Source organism: Cryptomeria japonica, chromosome 11 (genome assembly GCF_030272615.1).
Source record: "Cryptomeria japonica chromosome 11, Sugi_1.0, whole genome shotgun sequence".
NCBI classification, from domain to species: Eukaryota; Viridiplantae; Streptophyta; class Pinopsida; order Cupressales; family Cupressaceae; genus Cryptomeria; species Cryptomeria japonica.
In genome coordinates, this window is record NC_081415.1 from 135,958,016 (window position 1) to 135,978,030 (window position 20,015).

A 20,015-nucleotide genomic window follows, 5' to 3' on the forward strand; every position below is an offset into this window, starting at 1 on the left:
AGAATCCCTTGACCACAAAGTGAGCTTTATATTTTTCAATGCTGCCATCAGATGCATATTTAATCTTGAATAACCACTTGGATGAGACAACTGATTTGTCTTTTGGTCTAGGCACTATATCTCAAACATCATTCTTTAGTATAGATTGATATTCTTCAACCATAGCATCTTTCCAAGCCTGTTTTGATAAGGCTTCTTTGACATTTGTTGGTTCAGAATTTGTGAGTTTGGTTAGAAGTGTAGTATAACATTTTAGAGTTCTTGTTCTCTTATTTTCTTTGGAAATTTCATTTGGTTCTACTTTATTCTCTTCAATCATTTTCCTTTCCCATAGAGGTCTTTTCTTGTTATTGAGTGTTTCAATATTTTCATCAACAAGAGGTTCAGAAGCTCTTATGATGTCCTCCCTCTCAGTGTCTGGAGGTTCAAAATTTTCTATGATATTCTCCCTCTCAATCTCAGTTATGTGATCTTCTTCTTCTTTAGTAATGTTATCATCCTCAGGTTCTTTGAGTGTAGTGTTTTCTTCAAACTTTACATCTCTACTTATCTCAACAGTTTTTTTCCCTGGAATGTAAATGCGATATCCTTTAGTATTTTCACTATAGCCAATGAAGATACCTATTTTTCCAGATGGTTCTAGTTTTGTCCTCTTTTCTTTAGGAACATGTATATATATGGGACAACCAAATATCCTTAAATGACTTAAGTCTGGTTTGTTCCCTGTAAAAGCTTCTTCAGGAGTTATGTTTTCTAGAACTAAGTACGGACATCTGTTTTGAATGTAGACTGTTGTATTTGAAGCTTCTACCCAGAATGAAGAGTGTAAGTTTTGGTCATGCATCATGGCTTTTGCTGCTTCAATTATGGTTCTGTTCTTTCTTTCTGCTACTCCATTCTGTTGTGGATTATATGGTATAGTATACTCCCTCTGAATCCCAATAGAATTACAAAAGTCTTTGAAGTTGTCAGATGTATATTCTCCCCCATTGTCAAATCTTAACACCTTAATTTTCTTCCCTAATTGGTTTTCTACTAGTGCCTTGAATTCTTTAAACTTAGATAGTACTTCATTTGAGTCTTTGCACTTTAGAAAATATATCCATGTTTTTCGAGAGTAGTCGTCAACAAAGCTTATGTAGTATAAGGATCCAGTTAGGGATGGTGTTGACATGGGACCGCATAGGTCTGAGTGAATTAGTTCTAAAATAACTTTTGATTTGTGCTCGCTTGAGGGAAAAGAAACTTTCACATTCTTTCCCAAGGCACATCCTTTGCAAATGCTTGTGTGTTCAGATTTTAGTTGGGGCAGTCCTGAAGTAATCTTCTTTATGTTGGATAGAGCACTATATCTTAGGTGTCCTAATCTTTTGTGCCATAATTCATTATTATTTGAAACTTCAAGATTTAGTGCTTCCTTTTGATCACTGCATAGTTTGTATAGGCTACCATCTCTTGAACTTACTATTATGGCATTTTTTATATTTGTATGTTTAGGCCAGAGTAGAACTTTATCTTCATTGAAGGTAACCCGATATCCTTGATCAACTAGGCCTGAGATTGAGACTAGATTTCTTTTTATTCCAAGTACAAACAAAACGTCCTTTAATTGTAGAGATACTCCATTTCTTAGTTTGATAGTACAGGTCCCAATTCCTTTCACAGGATATGTGGAGTTATCTCCAATAGTAACCTCTTCACTTGAGTGCCCATTAAGTGTTTCAAATTGATTTCTGAATCCAGTTATATTCCTTGATGCTCCACTATCTACGATCCAAGTGTTTTTATTTGTATTTATTTTGCTTGATAGGGCTAAGAAGAAAAGTGAGTTTTCTCCTTTGACTTCGGCTAGGGTAGCTGATGTTTTCTTCCTTTCTGGACAATTCCTGTGAGTGTGCCCATATTTGTCGCATTTGTAACATTGAAATTTAGACATATCTCTTTTCTAATGGTTTTTATTTCCTCTCTTCCATTTGGAGAACTTTTTCTTTTTGTTGAAGGTATTTGTATTAAGTGCTTGGATTTCTCCTTCTTTATTTGGCCCTAATCCTCTTGAGATTAGTCGAGATTCCTCTTGAATGCACTCATTCTTAAGTTGTTCAAATTTGGGTAAGGGGGGTGTTCTGCTAATACATTGAATGTAGGATTCCCAAGAAATTGGTAATCCTCTTAGGGCTATGAGAGAGATTTCTTGATCATCTACCTCATTTCCAATAGTTTGTAATTGGTCTTTTACTTCATATATCCTTGAAAAGTATGTAGATATTGTATCATCTTTATTCATCTTTATGTTTAAAAGTTGTTGTTTCAAGGTTAACATTATGCTCGCATTGTTAACTTCATATGTATTTTTAATGGTTTTAAATACTTCATATGCTTTAGGCAGTCTGGCTATAGATGGAAGAATATGATCTTTGACTGAGTCAATAATTATTTTCTTTGCTTTATTATTATGCCTTTTCTAGGTAGATTTCTCTGGTTCATCATTTGGCATGTCTAGATTTTCTTCTATGTAAGACTCTAATTCTAGTTCTTCAAGAATGGCAATGATTCGTATCTTCTAGGAAACGAAGTTGGAGGCTCCTTCGAGTCTATCTTCCACTCTCATATTACTTGACATTTTGAATATTTTCTTAGTTAGATATATCCTCTGTGTATATAGCCTCTACGTCGATTTGTTATTTACTTCCAATAAATGCTTATGAGTAATATGTTTGTCTAATTTATTCTCTTAATAACTTGGCTCTAATACCATGTTGTGAAATATGGATCGAAGAATAATGACAGCAATTTTGGAAGACTGATTGCCATGAGTTATTGATTGTCTCCATCATTTAATTCAGTTGAAATACAAGAGGAAAGGTTGCCTACGTAGGGACATGTCCATACGTGGCAGTTGCCATGTATGGACATGCCCCTACAGAGGCAACCGTTCATAACAATTAGTTTGTTTATGTTTAATTTCCAAATTGTATGCTCTGTTAATATATCAATCTCCAGATAATAACCGATTCACCATCAGTTAGATTCATGAGGGCTATATCTTAACAGTTTGGTTCTGCCTCCTTGATAGAGGCCAGAGTTACCAAGAAAATTATTTTTGAATACTCTTCTTTTTCTGGTCAGAAAGTTAATGAGCCGAAGTCTAAGGTTTTCTTTTTAAATGTGTCCCCCCTAGTTATGAATAGACTCACTCATTTTTGGGGTTTCCAAGTGGGGTCCTTCCTTTCAAGTACCTAGGCATTCCTTTTTTGTTGGCTCAAACAAGGCCTTCTTTTGGGATAAAGTAGTTCATGTGATATTGTCCAAAATTTATTCCTGAAATCATAAATGGCTCACATTGGCTAGTAAGATTCTTTTAATTAAATTAGTTCTTAATGCCATTCCTACACAATTGATGTTTATTTTGAAGACTCCCCCCAAATTTGTCTAGGATCTTAAGGTATCCTTAAGGTCCTTTCTTTAGAATGATAACTTTGGGGGCAAGAAGAAGCTTCCTCTTCTAGCATGGGATAAAGTTTGCCGTCCTAAAGAGCTGGGAGGAGCGAGTATCCAATATTTAGTAGCTCAGAATAAAGCATTGGGGGCTAAACTTGTGTGGAAACTATACGTGGACCCTTCGAGTAAATGGGCTTTCATTATGCTTGCTAAGTACTTAAGGGGGGGCCCTAGAGAAAGGATTTTCACAGCCTCATCTCTTCCGAAAGGTTCAACTTTTTGGAACTTCTTGGTTACTTGTAGATCGGTTATCCTACCGCATATTTCTTGGGTTGTCCATAATGAGAAGAAGGCCCGGTTTTGGGATGAAGTTTGGAATGGGCATCTTGCATTATCTTCCATTCGGGACTGGTCTTCTTTATCTGATATTCTTTCCAATCTTTGGGGAGTTTTTGTTGCAGATTATGTTGATATTGATTCTTTAGGTCCCTACTTAGTAGCTAGATGGAAGGCTATTCCTTTTCTACCCATTGATAATGACCTTAGAGTTTCTTTTGAGGCGGAGCTCCAGAAAAGATCCCTTGTGTCTCAAGATAAAGAGGATATCTTGGTTTGGACTAGGAGTGCCTCAAGCTCTTATTTAGTAAATGAGGGGTATAAATCTTTGTCTCAGACCTCCTCTTCTTCCTCCTCTTGGCATACTAAGATTTTTTAGCACTCAGATTGTCTTCCGAAAGCCGGGTCTTTTGCTTGGTTGGCAGTTCAGGATAGAGTTCTCACCGGGATGAGATTGGATAGGCTTGGGATTACTGCGGTTTTTCGTTGTGTATTTTGTGGATATTGTATGAAAACCATGGATCATGTTTTTTTTCTTTGTCCATTTGCTCTGGATTGTTGGTACTAGCTATTTGGAATTCTTGGTTGGTCTTTTGCTATTAGTCCTAATTTAGTGTCGCATTTCATGGCTTGGCCCTTGTTGTATTCATCCTCTTTTTATTCATCTCTTTGGATAGTGGCACCTTATATTATGGTTTGGAACATCTGGCTGGAAAGGAACTCTAGGACTTTTAAACATAAATCAACTTCACTAGAAGACGTTCTTGACAAGATCCTATCCTCCATTTCTGAGGTGGTGCTTTCTTACATCTACAAAAATTTGGAACATCTGAGGTTCTTTTCTCATTGGATTAATTGGGTAACTTGGAAGTGGTGTACACTTCATGTTATGGCTTCCCACAAGGCTTTAACAACTGGATTGTCTTCACTTATCAAACGTAGGATGGCCAAATGGATGCCTCCCCCCCAATTCTCCTTCAAGTTAAATTTTGATGGGGCTTCTAAGGGTAATCCGGGGAAATCAGGAATTGGGGTGGTCATCTTTGATCATAATTCTAAGATTATTAAAGTTATGGGAAAATATATTGGTGTAGGCTCCAATAATGTAGCAGAATTTTAGGCATTATCTTTTGGTCTTGATCTAGCCATATTTTTGGACATTAAAGACATTGTCATTGAAGGGGACTCAATATTGGTTTTTCAGGCAGTCTTTGCTAAGAAATGTATCTCTTGGAATCTACAGTACTTGTTAGAGTGTATTCTTGCACAGTTGAAGTGTTTCTCTACCTTTACTATATCCCATTGTTATAGGGAGATAAATGTTATTGCGGATTACTTGGCCAATAGGGCTGTTGTTGAAGGTGCTCAGTACTTAGAGGTTCTTCCTTGGGACATCCCCGCTTCTTGCATTAGTACTCATCTTTAAAGGGTGCTTCGTCTTGCTTTGTAGCTTTCATCATACTCCTTGCTGGGTGTGGTTTTTCTTTCTCATATGTCAGCAAGGAGGATGTTGTCTTGCCTTATGGCAACATCTTTGTAAGTATCTCCTCAAGGAGCAAGGAGGATGTGGAGGCTGCTCTTGCTTGACCCGTATCCTTCCTTTTTTGCATTGGCTTTGTATTTGGTGTATCATTATTTGATAGGTTAGGGTGAATTTGGTCCCGTGTGGGGTGATTAAGTGAATATGCTTGCTGCATGAGTATCTCGGCTCGAATCATTCATTGTTTGGGAATATTAATTGGTGCTCTTTTTTGCATGACTATGGTTCTAACTGGGCATAAATTTATTATTTCAAGTTCATGCAGGTTGGCGGGTGGTTTTTGTGCATATTGTTATCATTACACTTCTTGCAGGTTGGTGGTGTGATTGGCAATCATGTTTAAGAGTTGGAAGGCTTCTGTATAATTGCACGGCTTCACTTTAGATTTCCGTTAAATTGCACGTTGTGTAATGATGAGTTGGTAGTGTCCTCGTTTGATGATTTGGCAATTAGTGGGGGATGAGTTTCTGTAAAATGCCTTTGCTTCATCATTGTTTGATTACCTTCCTTCAGCCTTCTTGATTTCTTCTTGTCATATGTTCATCATGGTTTGCTCACTCCTCTTGTGTGCTACTTGCTTATTATGGTAGGGTGTTGGTTATTATTCATTCGATGAGGCTTCGTGTTTTGGGGTTGGTTGTTTCATAATGATCCCTCTGCTGGTTTTGTTTATATCTGGGGTTGGCCGATGGTTTTCTTATGTCCATTACTTCTTTGGTGTTGATATTCATTGGGAAAGATGCTTTGTTTTATTTGGAGAGGTTTTATTAAAACCGGAGGATAGTGGTTGTCCTTGAGAAATTGGAAAAAGTAGATGGGTTGGGGTGAACTCACAAAGTTGGTTCCCACTTTTTGGTACGTCCTGGTTTTTGCTGAAATCATACATTTTTTAAAAAATATAACGATTTAAGCTTTAAGAGGTCCCATTTGAAGTAATTAATTGAAGAGAGTTAAATTAGAGGCTCTTAGATCAAAATTTCTTGGATAGAACCTCTCTACTTCTAAATCATACTTGCAATGGAGTCTCCTTTCCATCTATCAAATGCTAATAAAAAACCAATTTTACATTAGCTTTTGGCGGGTCAAATTGATTCATTTAAAAGTTTTTTTAAAAAGTATTTAGTCCTTATTATAAGCTTTCCAAATAGTATAACTTTTAATATATTTAATTTCATTAATATATTTTTATTTTATTTCTTATGAATGAAGGTTTTTCACTGAACATGAACTTCTTTGTTCAATGCATTGGGAAAAATAGTAAACTAATTCAAAAAAATTCTGAAAAATATCTATGCACTAGGTATTGGTGTTTTCTTTCTAACAAAAAAAAGAAAATTTAATTTTGATATATATAGAACAAGTTATGTGTTCAAACGTACACCTATATCCAAATTATAATTAGTCGAACTTCAAAACTTAATAAAATAAAAAATATTCAACATATCACTATCAAACCAAGTGCATGCCCTGGGTATTGATGCTACAAACCAAAATTCAAAAGAATTAAGTTTTTATCATTTATAGAAAAAAAATTATGCGTTTCGGGATACACATCACTCTTAAAAAATGTTGTTTGCTGTAAACAACTACTTTTTGAGGGAGATGGAAAAAACAATAAAATTTTATTCAAACAAATTTACAAAAAATATATTTAGAATCTACAAACAAGATGTTAAAAATCACTAGTTTATATCATCTTCAAATTCTTAACGATTTAAAAGTTATAGGTGTTAGAAAGTGAAGTTTTTTTTCAAAATATTCATCTAAGTGTCAAAGTTGGTCAAAAAGTGGGAACCAGTATTGTGAGTTCACCCGCTGGTATTTGAGATGGTCTCCCATCCTTCTTCTCTTTTTTTAGTTGATGTTGTGGGCTATCCTGTGGCTTGGTCTTATTCTAGTTCCTCAGGGTCTTCAACATCATTCCCTTCTCCTTATCTGGATTATATTATGTTTTCTCACAATATTTGTTTTGGCAGGTTCTCTTATAATAAGTTCTCTTTTGGTTATTGGTTTCATACTAATCAGTGGTTTGGAGGGTTGTGCTTCTTAGACAAGAGTGACCCAGCTTTGATGCTTTTTCTGGGTTTTGGGTGGGTACACTTCTGCCTGGTGTTTCATTCTCACAGTTTTCTATTGTATGCCTCTTCTGGCAGCTTCCTTTATATCTAATGAGGGTTGTTATGTAATTGGGAAGGATTTTTGGGTGGATTGGGCCTATGGAATTTTTGTAATGGGTAGATAGGCTTGTGTTATCTCAGAAATACTGAAGGGTTTTATTACTCATTCTTTCCCTTTAGTGCTCTTTGAACTAGACACATGTAAGAAATAATTTTATTAATATAATTCAATGGTTTTATCCACTTTTATAAAAATAAAAATAAGCATCCATGTCCAGTTCAAGGGAACAATCCCATTATTATAACAGCAGATGACTAAGCAGTCCTTAATCCATTTTATTTAATTACTAAACTAAGTAGATAATAATTATTATGGTGCATCAGCACTGGAATCTTCCCCGTTATACCCTCCTCACCCAAGTAATCCTCGTAAAAATTTCCATGCACATACACAATTGATTTCTTTGAATACTAGAATAACAGTAAAATAAAATAACATTAAGTAAGTTGTTTTAGATAAAAATACCTTGTGCTGGCTGGGGAAAGGAGAGAGTGATGATAAGAAGAAGGCCGAGAATAAAAGTTAAAACAACTTTGGATTTGGATGAATAAGAAGCCATGGCTTTGGATATATCTGCAACCAAGAAATAAGATATAAGATTGAAAGATGAAATGAAATAAGGTGTGCTGGGTATATATAGTCCATATATTACAGGCCTGTTCTCTTACGTTTTCTCTATTACAGGCTGTTGTAGATGAATTCTCTTAAGAGTTTTTCAATTAAAACTTGCTACCTTATTACAATCTCACCATTCATTGACTTGACTGAATATTTGTGTTACGTGCTTGACTTTAGAGCTTTTATGGAAAACTTGGGCAAAGTGGGAACACTTGTTTTGATTTCTCTTCATCCTTTCACCTACTTAAGACTTTACTCCCACTATTTTTTACTAACAAACAAATGACTGCATGCCAAAGAGGATGCCCAATACCTGTATGCTAATTTTATTCCCATTGTTTTGATGAATACTAACAAATGACTGCATGCCAATCGTACTTAATTAATATTTTATATTGTTCAAAGACATTTTAGAATTAAAATATATTAATATATCATGTTTAAAATTTTGACTTTAGTATTATAAGTATTCTCAATAGAATTATATTTTAAAAGGTGTGTTGGAATTGAAATATACTTTTTGATTGAATTGAAAAGATTTCATCTTGAAAGGACAATTGATTTATTGGTGGAAAATCTCATTATGTAACTATAATTTTTTTAGTAAATAGAGAGTGGAAGTGGGTGCACAGGGAGGGTTTCAGGTGAGGGGGAAGATTCTAAAAATGTAGATGACCCAGACAATGGAGAAGAGGATAATAGGGAAAGATGGGAGATTGGGGTGGAGGTCGTGCAGGGTGTGGTTCTTCTGGCTCGTGCAATGGAGTTGTCCTTCTTTGTTTGGGGATGGGTTCTGTTTGGTGGGGCGGCTATGGTACCCTGTGGTAAGTGGTTGGCCTCTACTCAAGGATTTGGGCCTTTTGTTTGGATACCCTGGTTAAGGTTTTTGATACTTTCTCATTCCATATCTCCTCTACTATTGGAGAGGGGTCGGGATGTGTGGAAGGGTCTTCACTGGGTTTTTTATTGCAAAATTGGGTGGTGTGAAGGTCAAGAGTTTCTTAGTTTTTCTCTTAAAGGGATTCTTGTTCCCTCCTCCAAAGTGATGGGGTTTTCTCTTCCTTGATGGTTAGAGTTTTTCCCTCTTTCTTTGTGGGTGGATTTTCTCTTCAGATCTTTTTCTGTGGTAATGTATTTCTTTGATTTTAATTTATTGTTTTGCCACATTCGTTTCTTGGGAGCACATGGATCTATGGGTAGCATGTTTTCAGTGTGCGCTTTTGTTGTCTCTCCCTTGGATTTTCCCTTTTCTACTCCTATGGAATTGGTGTCCCTTCCTATCGAGGTGGAATGGATTGTGGCACAAAATTCCAGGGTTTGCATGACTTTGCGACATCCTTCCTTTTTCACTATGGTTGTCAAGATGGAAGAGTCTCCTATTGAAGTGGAGACATCCTTTGTGGGAAGAGATGGTTGCTCTTATTCTGAGGCTTTGTTTCTAGGTAGCGACCGCTCTGGAGTTGGGTTGCATATGGTTTGTCTTCTCCTTCAGCTTGATCCTTTGTTTTATCCCCCTATTGAGGTGGGGGTTGAGTCTTTGGAGGTGGACATGGTTTTCTCTTGTGAGGGGATCATTTCTTTTGTGTGGACCCTCTATTCTCTCCTTTCTTGTTCCTTGGTGATAGATTCTTCTTCTTCTCTTGGTCATTCTCATGAGGTGTTTTTCTCTCCTATGGATGTGGAGAGGCTGCATGGGTTTTAGGTTGAGAGAGGGTTGTCTGGGCAGTCAGTTTGCTCTCCTTCTTGTCCTATTAAGGTGGAGAGATGGTGTGAGAGATTTTTTAGGTTTTTTCTATTCCTGTTGCTCATTGAGGGAGCTTGTCAAAACCCTCATGAATATTTTTGTAGAAGGTTTTGGGTGCCTTGTCAAAACCCTATGTCCTAGATTGTACCTTCAGGACAATTTGTTGTCTAGGCCTTGACTGGTTGTGGGAGCCTTATAAAACCCACTCTCATAGGTTGTGGGAGCCTTATAAAAATCCCTCTCAATGTTGAGGGTGCTTGGAAAAATCCTATGTTTTTTGTTCCTCTCACAGACAGGCTAGATGCTAGTAGCTTTCAAGGGTCTAGTTTGGCTAGTGATTGTTTTTTGTTAGGTTCAGGCTTTGTTGTTTTTTGTGGCTTGAAGATTCTATTATAGGTTATGGGAGCCTAGGAAAAACCTTCATATTGGCTAAGGGTTGTTGATAAAACCCCCATTCTTTGTTTTTTGAGGTCTATTGTTTGTTGACTTAGATCCTCCACTTTGGCTAGCCTAGTTTGTAATGTTTTACTCTTGATGTTTGGCTAGTGTTTGGTTGGTTGTGGCTATTTTGATTTTCTGTTTATGTTTTTGGCAGCCTCTGGGTTTTGGGGTCTGGACGCCCGTAAGTCTAGAAGATTTTAGGTCCTTTCTAAAATGTGTTGTTCACTGCCAAGTAGTCTAGTCCATTATTCGATGCCAGCTCCCTAATTGTAAGGGTTTTGGGGCTCCTTAAAAACCTATTTTATCTTAATCAAAAACTATAATTTCTTGTAGAAATAATAGAATTATTTTTAAAAAGTAGGATAAAAATAATTGAAATTAAAATGTAAGTAAAATTGTCTAAATTGATTGAAATAAGTAGTGCACATGATGATGTACATACATTTGAAGTTCCTTATAATGAACCTACACATTTACATTTTTCAATAATTTTAATCTTTTACATTCTTTACCACCATTCGACTACCACTATCATGCACAACAAAGTTTAATTAGTGCAAAGGGCTTTTCTCTCATCCTAGCAAGCTCTCAACTTCTTGGTGTTGAAAGGAAGTTCATTACATTGTTTATGGTATTATCTCTACTTTAGTATATAGTTTATCATATTTTTTCATTGACCTATAATTTTTGTTATTTTATTTTATTGTTTCGATTAGCCTTAGATTAGAATAGAGAAGAATGTAGCCTTGTAGATGCGAAACTTTTAGAGTTTATTATTATTTTCCTCATGAAGTATCTTTTAAATTTTGAAAGATTTAAGACTATTTTTTAAGGAGTTGATGCAAGAGGGTACTCCTCTCCAGATAAAAACTCATAAACAAAAACTCTCACAGGTAGATACTCTGCTTCCAATTTGAATTTCACAATCACAGCATAAGATTTGAACATAAATGAAATACTATCATTATTTTTTTTTAATTTCAAAAGAAAAATACACTATAATAACTTTTAAAAAAATGGCCTTCACATTGGCCTTAGCTCTATATCTGTCAGTATTTGTGCTCTTTTCTATGCTCTGTTCTCTTCTCAATAACTCGTGTGCTTCTTCACTCACCAATTATTTTCCTTTCTTTACTCAGCTCTCTTTCACTTATAATAATTCAATCTTATGCCTGCCTCATGCACTCTATCACAGAGAAAAACTTTATTTAATTTACTTGTCCTCATATTATTCCCAATCATATACCATTTGATTGGAAGCTAAATTGGTTTCAAATGATTTTAAATGTCCATTGCAAATTTGTTTCTTTCAGATCATGTAATCATATTTCATTGGGACAAAATATCTCATGGCTTTGGATATACTCCTACATTTTATGTAATTGTCTACCAAGGCACTTAAAGACATTTTAATTTGAGTTTCCATGATTAACCGTACCTTGTTTAGGACTTTAACACGTTGTGAGGAAGTTTGGCAAGGTTGTAGAATTAGGCTTTATGCATGCCAATTTCTTTTCTTGAGAGTGTCTAAAGCCTTTTCCAAAAAATCCATTTTGTGCATATCTTGAAATCATCGTAGTCAATGAGACACCATTCTTCTGAGTCATTTTGTCAAAAATTTCATGTGCCCTGTCTATGTTTCCATATTTTTCATACATGTCCATCAGAGTAGTCATAACTACAACATCTAACAAAATTCTTTAGACTATGCAACTTTTGTTTCTAGTTTCTACACTAATTGATTGATAATAGGGAATGCCTATACTACAACATCCTTTGATTCATTAATTGAGATGTTAATGCTTGAACAAGGAAGGATAAACACAATTGGTATTCTCAAATCATCTAAGGATCCAACAAGAAGAAAAATCAAGCAAACCGAAAGCCAAAGTTGGACAAAAGGATAAAGCACAATTTTCCTCTCCTCAATAAAGAGACTCTACATCCTCTCTGAAAGGGGAATCATCTAAGAAGGAGAATCTTCCTTGTGCATATTTCAAGAAGTTAGGACACAAAGAACATGACCATTTTTACAAGAAAGATATTGATGAATTGAAGCATCTTGTTGAAAAGAATAGTTTTGATTTGGCTTCTAGAATGTCTACTCTATCTTTTTCCTCCAAAGAAAAAGAATTTGGTAAGGAAAAGAGTCAGACTTTTGGTACAAGTAAAGGACAAGCTCTTTGTGCTAATACAAGTCATTATTTAGGGAGATGGCTTCTAGATTCAAGAGCTTCTCATTATATGGCATCTCCCCATGTTATATTCTCTTCACTTAAGCCTTGCAACATGCCATCGATTTTGATGGGAAATCATACATATATGAATGTAATTGGGAAGTGATTTGTTGATATTGGGGATGACACCTTCAATGATGTGTTGTGTGTACCTCACTTGATAAACAATCTTCTTTTCATCTATCAAATCACTCATGGTGCATCAAGGAAGACTGTGGACTTCACTTCTTATTCAGTTATCATTAGAGACTTGGAAAGTAGATCTATCATTGCTACTGGGGTGGTGGATCATACATCTCAGTTGTACTCCTTTTTATAATTTATTTATATTGATTACTTTGTCTCTTTCGATGATGATCACACTTCTAGTATAGATTCCAATATTGAGGAAAACTTTGGTTACTTGAACTTGGGTGTCCTTGCATGCAATATAGTTCTTGAGCTTTTCATTTCATCTCTTCCTATTGATATCACACCATTTTTTTCTCTTCATGATGCTTGTGTTGCTATAGTTTTGGCTTCTTGTGATTTAGTGCAACAAGATATACCTTGTTTTCCATATACGGTTAGTTGGAATGATTACTTGCCAGACAATGCTGGTTTGCTTGCTGAGTCCTACATTGAAAATTTGGGAGACATCATTACTGATATTCATCTTCTCTTTGATGGAGATAATCCTCCTCTATTTGTTGTGAGGGAGCACTCTGACCCTCTTGTTCATTCTCTACAAGATCATTCTTTCAACTTTGACATGATGGTGGATACTTATACATAACATTTGGAAGATGTTTCTTTATCATTAGAGGAGACACTTAACTCTTTGGGTCATATTCTACATTCATCTCCACTAGATCTCATATTGTCTTTTTCAGTAGTGTGGCCTAGCACACTTTATTTGAAGGGGCAAATTTTAGCATTGTTATGGGGACACTTAAGAAACTCTTAGAGGCTTCATACATTTTGAGTTTTCTTCCTAAATATTATTGTCAAGATTTGGGAGACTTCATACATACACCTTTGGCTTTGTTTCTTCATAAGGGGAGGAACATTGTTTGACGATCATGAAGAAAATTCTATATCCAACTTGGAGCACCTACCATTGGTGTATATTCTACATTAACAGTTCGCTACATAGTCTCTATTCTTCTCTCTTATATGGGGCACTTTTTCCTCACATGGCGTTTTGTCTTTCTCATTCTTCTTTGAGAGCTATCATGTGTTTTCATCTCTCTTTTGGGGAGGGGAGTTCTATCCCACTAGGTTTCCCCCTTTCTCTATTTGTGAGAGATTGCATTGCATTTGTTCATGGTTACCTAAAATGTCCTAGTTTTCAGGACACATTGCATTGCTAACTTTTATGTACATTCTCCCTACATTATACTCAAGCAGGGTCTTAATATAATTAACACATTTTACATTGGTTATTTCTCAATTATGTCCCAATTACACATCACTTAAACTTACTTAGGGAACTACATATAGGTTGTTGGAGCATCTCCACTTTAAGTGGCATTATCATATTATCTTTTCTACTTTATGTGATGTCTCCACCTTTAGTGCTTTTATTACATTATCATATCCACCTTTTGTGGTTGCACTTTTCAACATTTGGTAAGTGATCCACCTTTAGTGGTGTTATCATGTGATCAATTTTCCACTTTAGGTGGGATGATAAGTTGTCACTTTTTTTCTCATGTCATAAGATTATTACACTTGTCACAATCTAACACACTTCTATTTTCTCACCTTAGCTATATAACCAAGGGGTCTCCTATGTAATAATAATTTAGTTGATCATATTGTATTGCATCATTCATAGGAAAACAATTTATTCTTGTCACATTATTTCTCTCTTGTTGTTGTGTTTTCCATTAGGCCTCTAGATCTTGGGTGGCTACCTTCATAGCGAATTCTTATAGTTTTCAAGACAACAATTATGCACAATAAATCATTAATGAAAAATATTCATACAAAAAATTACAAAAATATATCCTTAACAATCTTGAGTATGTTAAAAAAAATTTCACAAAAGGATTTAGATAAATACTTTGATTTAGGTGAAATTCTGTTCACCATAGATGGGCATGGTATGATCCTTAAAAAATTAACTTTTAAATAGTAGCTTTTAGAAACACCTGTTAAAACTCAATACAATTATGATCTGGGTATTATATTAAATTACATAGTTGGAAAATAGATTTCAAAGACTATGTTTCATATTACTAACTTGTTTCAAGATTCAATCTTTAAGAGCTTCAAATTTTTAGGTCAATTGTGACAAAATTAGAAAATCGGAGAAAACACTCACTAGTTGGCCAAAAAGTGGACTCAACTTCTTGCACACACCTAGGTCCCTGAAAATTTACATAATACCATATCAAGAAGAATGGAAGGATCTTGCAAGTATTGAGACAATGAAAAACCAAAAAAACACATGCACTTTTTTAAAAGTAAGGCTTTTGATTGGAGCAACTAACGGTTGGGAACAAGGGTCTCGACACCAATAAAGAGTTACATTTTCATACTATTCCTTCATATGTGGAATAACAATGGGCTCACAAGCCTATCGACATCATAAGCTATATACTGGGTGCGTTGGCTTATCACAGTCCCTCTGAATGGTGGATTGAAGAAGTTGATTCTAATGATCAAAATTACTATCTAACTACCTAATTGATTTTGAATGGTCACAAAATGAAGATTATATATGTTTCTTGAGCTCTAGCAAAGATATGTGTTAGCATCAAGGGTCTCAAAACCCAAACAATGATGAAACATGTAGGTCGGCCTCAAAATATAGGTAGATAATTTGCAGAAGATGATAACATGGTGTGCACCATGGGAAATTCTCCTAGGACCCAAAATGCCATGAATGATGTTCCCATTAAATCTGCACATACTAGGAATGATCTGTAAGTAGGATGCCTCAACTAGTATGGGATTCTTTGATAGAGAAAATGATTGAACTTCAAGGAGAGATAACTTAGCGACAAAAAATGCAAATCATAATATTTTTGGATAAGATTTAGATGATATCATTTTGAGTGTAAATCCACATCTACAAGGTATGAAGATAAAAATATGGTGAAATGCATAAGAAAGTGTTGAGATAGCTACAAACTAAAATGCAATAAAATAAAATATTTTTGGTTGATTTGGGATTTCTTGATAAAAAGGGATGCTCTTGCATCAATATGTAGTGGGATATCATTAAAGGATTCAATGAAAATGACTATTATAATGATAGTCAATTAAGTAAAGTTTCAATAATTATTTGGAAGTTCACATCAAAATTAAAGGGAGTCTATTTTAAAAAGTAATTTATGAAAATAATTTTTTTATTCTCACTCTTGTAGCAATGTTGAAAAGGAATGTTCATGATTTAGTAAATATATGAAAGGTAAATTTAATTTCTAGTTGTAGGGTTTCTTCCTCTTCTCCAAATGTTTCTCTTAAAAAGCACATAATGCAAAATGAACTCTTTTTGCCTATTTACCCATACCCATTTTCACTTTTTGGAAATAATGTAACTAAATAATTTTCTTTTGATTTCTTTTAATTTCCAATGCACATATATCACTTTTAAATTTGCAAAACATATAATTAATAGCATCTTCAAAATAATAATTTTCATTTAAAGCATTCCTTCACATTATAAAAATAATGGAACAAATTTCACATATAATTTTAGGACAACATAGTATTTATTCACAAACATCCAAACACTCTTTACTAGTCCTTCACATAAGGGATATTTTTCTGGCATGTTATCGATTACAAAACCTTATTGCTAAAACATTCTAGGGAAACATACTCACATTGAGTATGATAGGTAAGGTAAAGTAGAATTTTGGCCGATGTGATATCTCCTATTAACCACCATTTGAGATGGTACACTTAGACTTGTGGAGAAAGGTGTAGTTTTTGATAAAGATAAACGGGTTTTACATGGACCCGAAACCAAGAGTTTTACAGAACCTGGCCATTAGCCAACCAAACATAAACTAACAGCAAAATAGGGAAACACCCTAGACTAAACACAAAAGCAAAAAGAAACAACAAGCAACAAAACAAAACATAGACAAACACTCAATTAAGCGAGTGCACCAGCTCCTTGTTCTTCTGGATGGTAACCTTGTTGATTTCCTCCAATTCCTCCATAATGAACCTAGAGGTACCCTTATTGCTACTCCTTCTTCTGGTCCTGGAACTAGGGCCCATAGTTTTATTGCCACCAACAGCAAACTCTTCACCGCCCAATTTTTTCTTTCTGTTACTATCATCAGGATCATTGTCAATAGGATTGGATCTGTACTCCGCCACTATGGAATTGATCTTTTCTAGCCCCTCCATACTATTATTCATGGCCTCTCTTCTTATGTCAACCAAATTCTTAAGGTTATTCTTGATCTCCTCCATAAACTGCTCAACATTCTCAATTATTTGCTCATGTTTACATTTCATAACCTCGACATCATGGGAAAGCTTCTAGGTCATGATCATGAGCTTCTCTATTTTGCTAGGCTTAGGAGAATCAGTGAAGATATCAATTATATCCTTAATCCCCTCTTTGAGGGTATCAATCTCCTTCCCCACCCACTTCTAGTAGTTCTCCTGGCTTCTAGCCTCTTCCATCACCAAATTCATCAGAGAACTTTCCTTTTGTAAAACACTATCCACATCTTTAGGCAGAGTCCCAAACTTCTCCTTCAGGACATTAAGAGGAATGTCCAATTTGATTTCCTGGTCCAAGGTCTTGGGAGCATAGTCTTTAGCAACCAACTTCTTCTTTTTGGAATAAGGCTCAATTTTAGAAATCATCTTGCTGGTTGAGACAGGTGTAGTTTATACCTGGTACCTACATCATTCAACAAACAACACAATATACCCATACATGTATAATATAGAAACAACACATATATAATCATTCCCGATCGAGGCCGCATAATATCATGGTTAGTAACATAATAATTTATCAAATCATCATATAGAAATAATACATCATAATGTGACACAAGATACACACACACACATATCATTGAGTCTACATGTATAAGGCACTACAAAGATAAATATGTGGTAACCACATGATCAAAATAATATAACTGTACCAAGGAGGCACCATGGGGATGCCTATACAAAAGAATAATATTACACACAATCCACTACCACCATATACAGTATCAACAAATGATCAAAATAATGATAGCGGGAGGCATTACATAGAATATATCATAAAGTTGTCATAAGTTGTCATAAATTATCATAGGTAGGTGAGTCATACAGCCTTGTCATATTTTTGTCATTACATGACACTTGTCACACAAACCCACAACTATCCAAGTTCGTCTAAGTAAGACACCTAGTTCCATGTGAGAACAAAATTCTGCATGTCACCTTCCCAATAAGATGATAAGTCAACATGCAAACTCCCAATAAGATGATGAAATAGAATGTGCAAGAAAAATAGTCCTTGTAGGCTCACAAGTTAAACCAAATATTAACTAAATAAATCCAAATACCTATGTTAGTACATGAAAAGATTGAGACACCTTAATCCCAATAGGTATTAGTAGGGAATAATATAATTTAGGCAAGTCCAATTATTTTTCCTTGAGATATTCCAATGACCAATGAATTCTTAAAGAATATAACATCTAAGTAATTCATAAAAGATGATTGGTGGGTCTGCATATGTTGGTATTCAAAACTAGCACAGATTAATTTATGTTAGAAAAATAAGGATTGCCTCCATTAAAATGACATCAATCTAACCATAGAAAACTTGTTCTAGCCAAAATATCTTGTACATTATTTCTGTTAAATCTAACCCATTCTAGCCAAAATATCTAGAACATTATTTTTTATCAATCTACCATGTAACTAATTTGAATAAACATAGAAAGGAAGAAGTGCTAAAACTAAATGATTATAAATTAACTAAATTTTCTATACATCCTAATAGAACATTTCAACTCATGATATTATAGCCTATAGAAATTTAAGAAATCATCATATTTGTCCATCACAAGATTTTGTAGACATAAAAATGATTTAGAAATCAATAGTAGGAACCTAATATATTAATTCATTAGATATAGTTCATAATTAAAGGTGGTGCAATATATCTTAATGTTGTATACAAACATATATAAACCATTTCAAATATATGAGTAGAAAGTTTCATACATCATGTTTAATAGCTCAAATATGAAAAAGAAAAGTTCTAGATTTAGAAATAGTATGCCAGTCATAATATAGAGAAGAATTATGTAGCTATTGGGAGATCATTTCCCTCCAATTTATACTCAACAAATAACTAGTTCGTGGGAGGAGATATACAATCCATTTTCTCTTCAATCTTTATGTATATGCCACCTAGTTATTGGTAGGAAATATACCAAATAGGGAGCACAAAAATGTATTAGGTGATCCCTATCATTGGCCACATTTCTAATATACAAAAGATCTACCAACATGATGACATGAACAAATGGTGAGGCTTGAAAAAAAATCTTAGCTTATTTCTCATTTGAATTTCCATATGGAATTATATCATGTCATTGTGTGGTAGCATATGCTCAAACATATTTCTTGAATATTCCCATGTTCCCTTCTATGCATGCAATAAAATTGTAAAGCCTCACATAATTTTCTACTAAGAATAAGAATGCTTAAAAACACAAAATTGAATGGTTCTTATAGAGTATTCATCATCTGTAATGAAAATATGTTACAATTAATTTTTTTCAATGATAACCTTTGTGTCTTTAGATACATTTGAAGATGAGTCACTTTATAAATTATTTTGCTATCTTGATTTAAGATTTCATGAAACAAGTTGTGATTGCAAATATCTAGGTAAACATACTGGAATAAAATAATTTTTATAATATATCTATTTAATATAAAATGCATATTATTTTTCCACATTTAATCACATCACTTTATAATTCATGAAACTCAATAATCATAAAAATCATATATTAAATAGTCTAGTCAAAATTCTAAACAAGTTAGTGATTTAAGAAACAAAACATTTAAGTAACTACAAGTCATTCATTTTTATAAACTACAACAAATAAAGGAACTGTATAAATATAAACCTATTCATTTTTAACATAAAAAAATCTTATTTTTTATAATTGTCATGTTATGTGTTAAATTAATTTTAACATATTATTGTAAAACTATAAAATATATTGATCAAAACATTAATTTTTCAAGTCCATTATAATAGGGGCAAGTAGTCTCTAGATCTAACTTAGTAAAATTTGATTAGTACCAATCTTTTTTATCATACAAAGAGTAGAAGAGTAGAGAATTAGATAGACCTCTTTTTCTAAATAATATTTAGAAAACTTTTTAAAATAAAAACAAAAACAAAAATTGTTTCATTTGAGTTGAACTTGTATTGTATATAGAATCATAATCTTTTGACAGCCACAAAATTGATGGAATGTGTTTCTTGATATATCAGTTT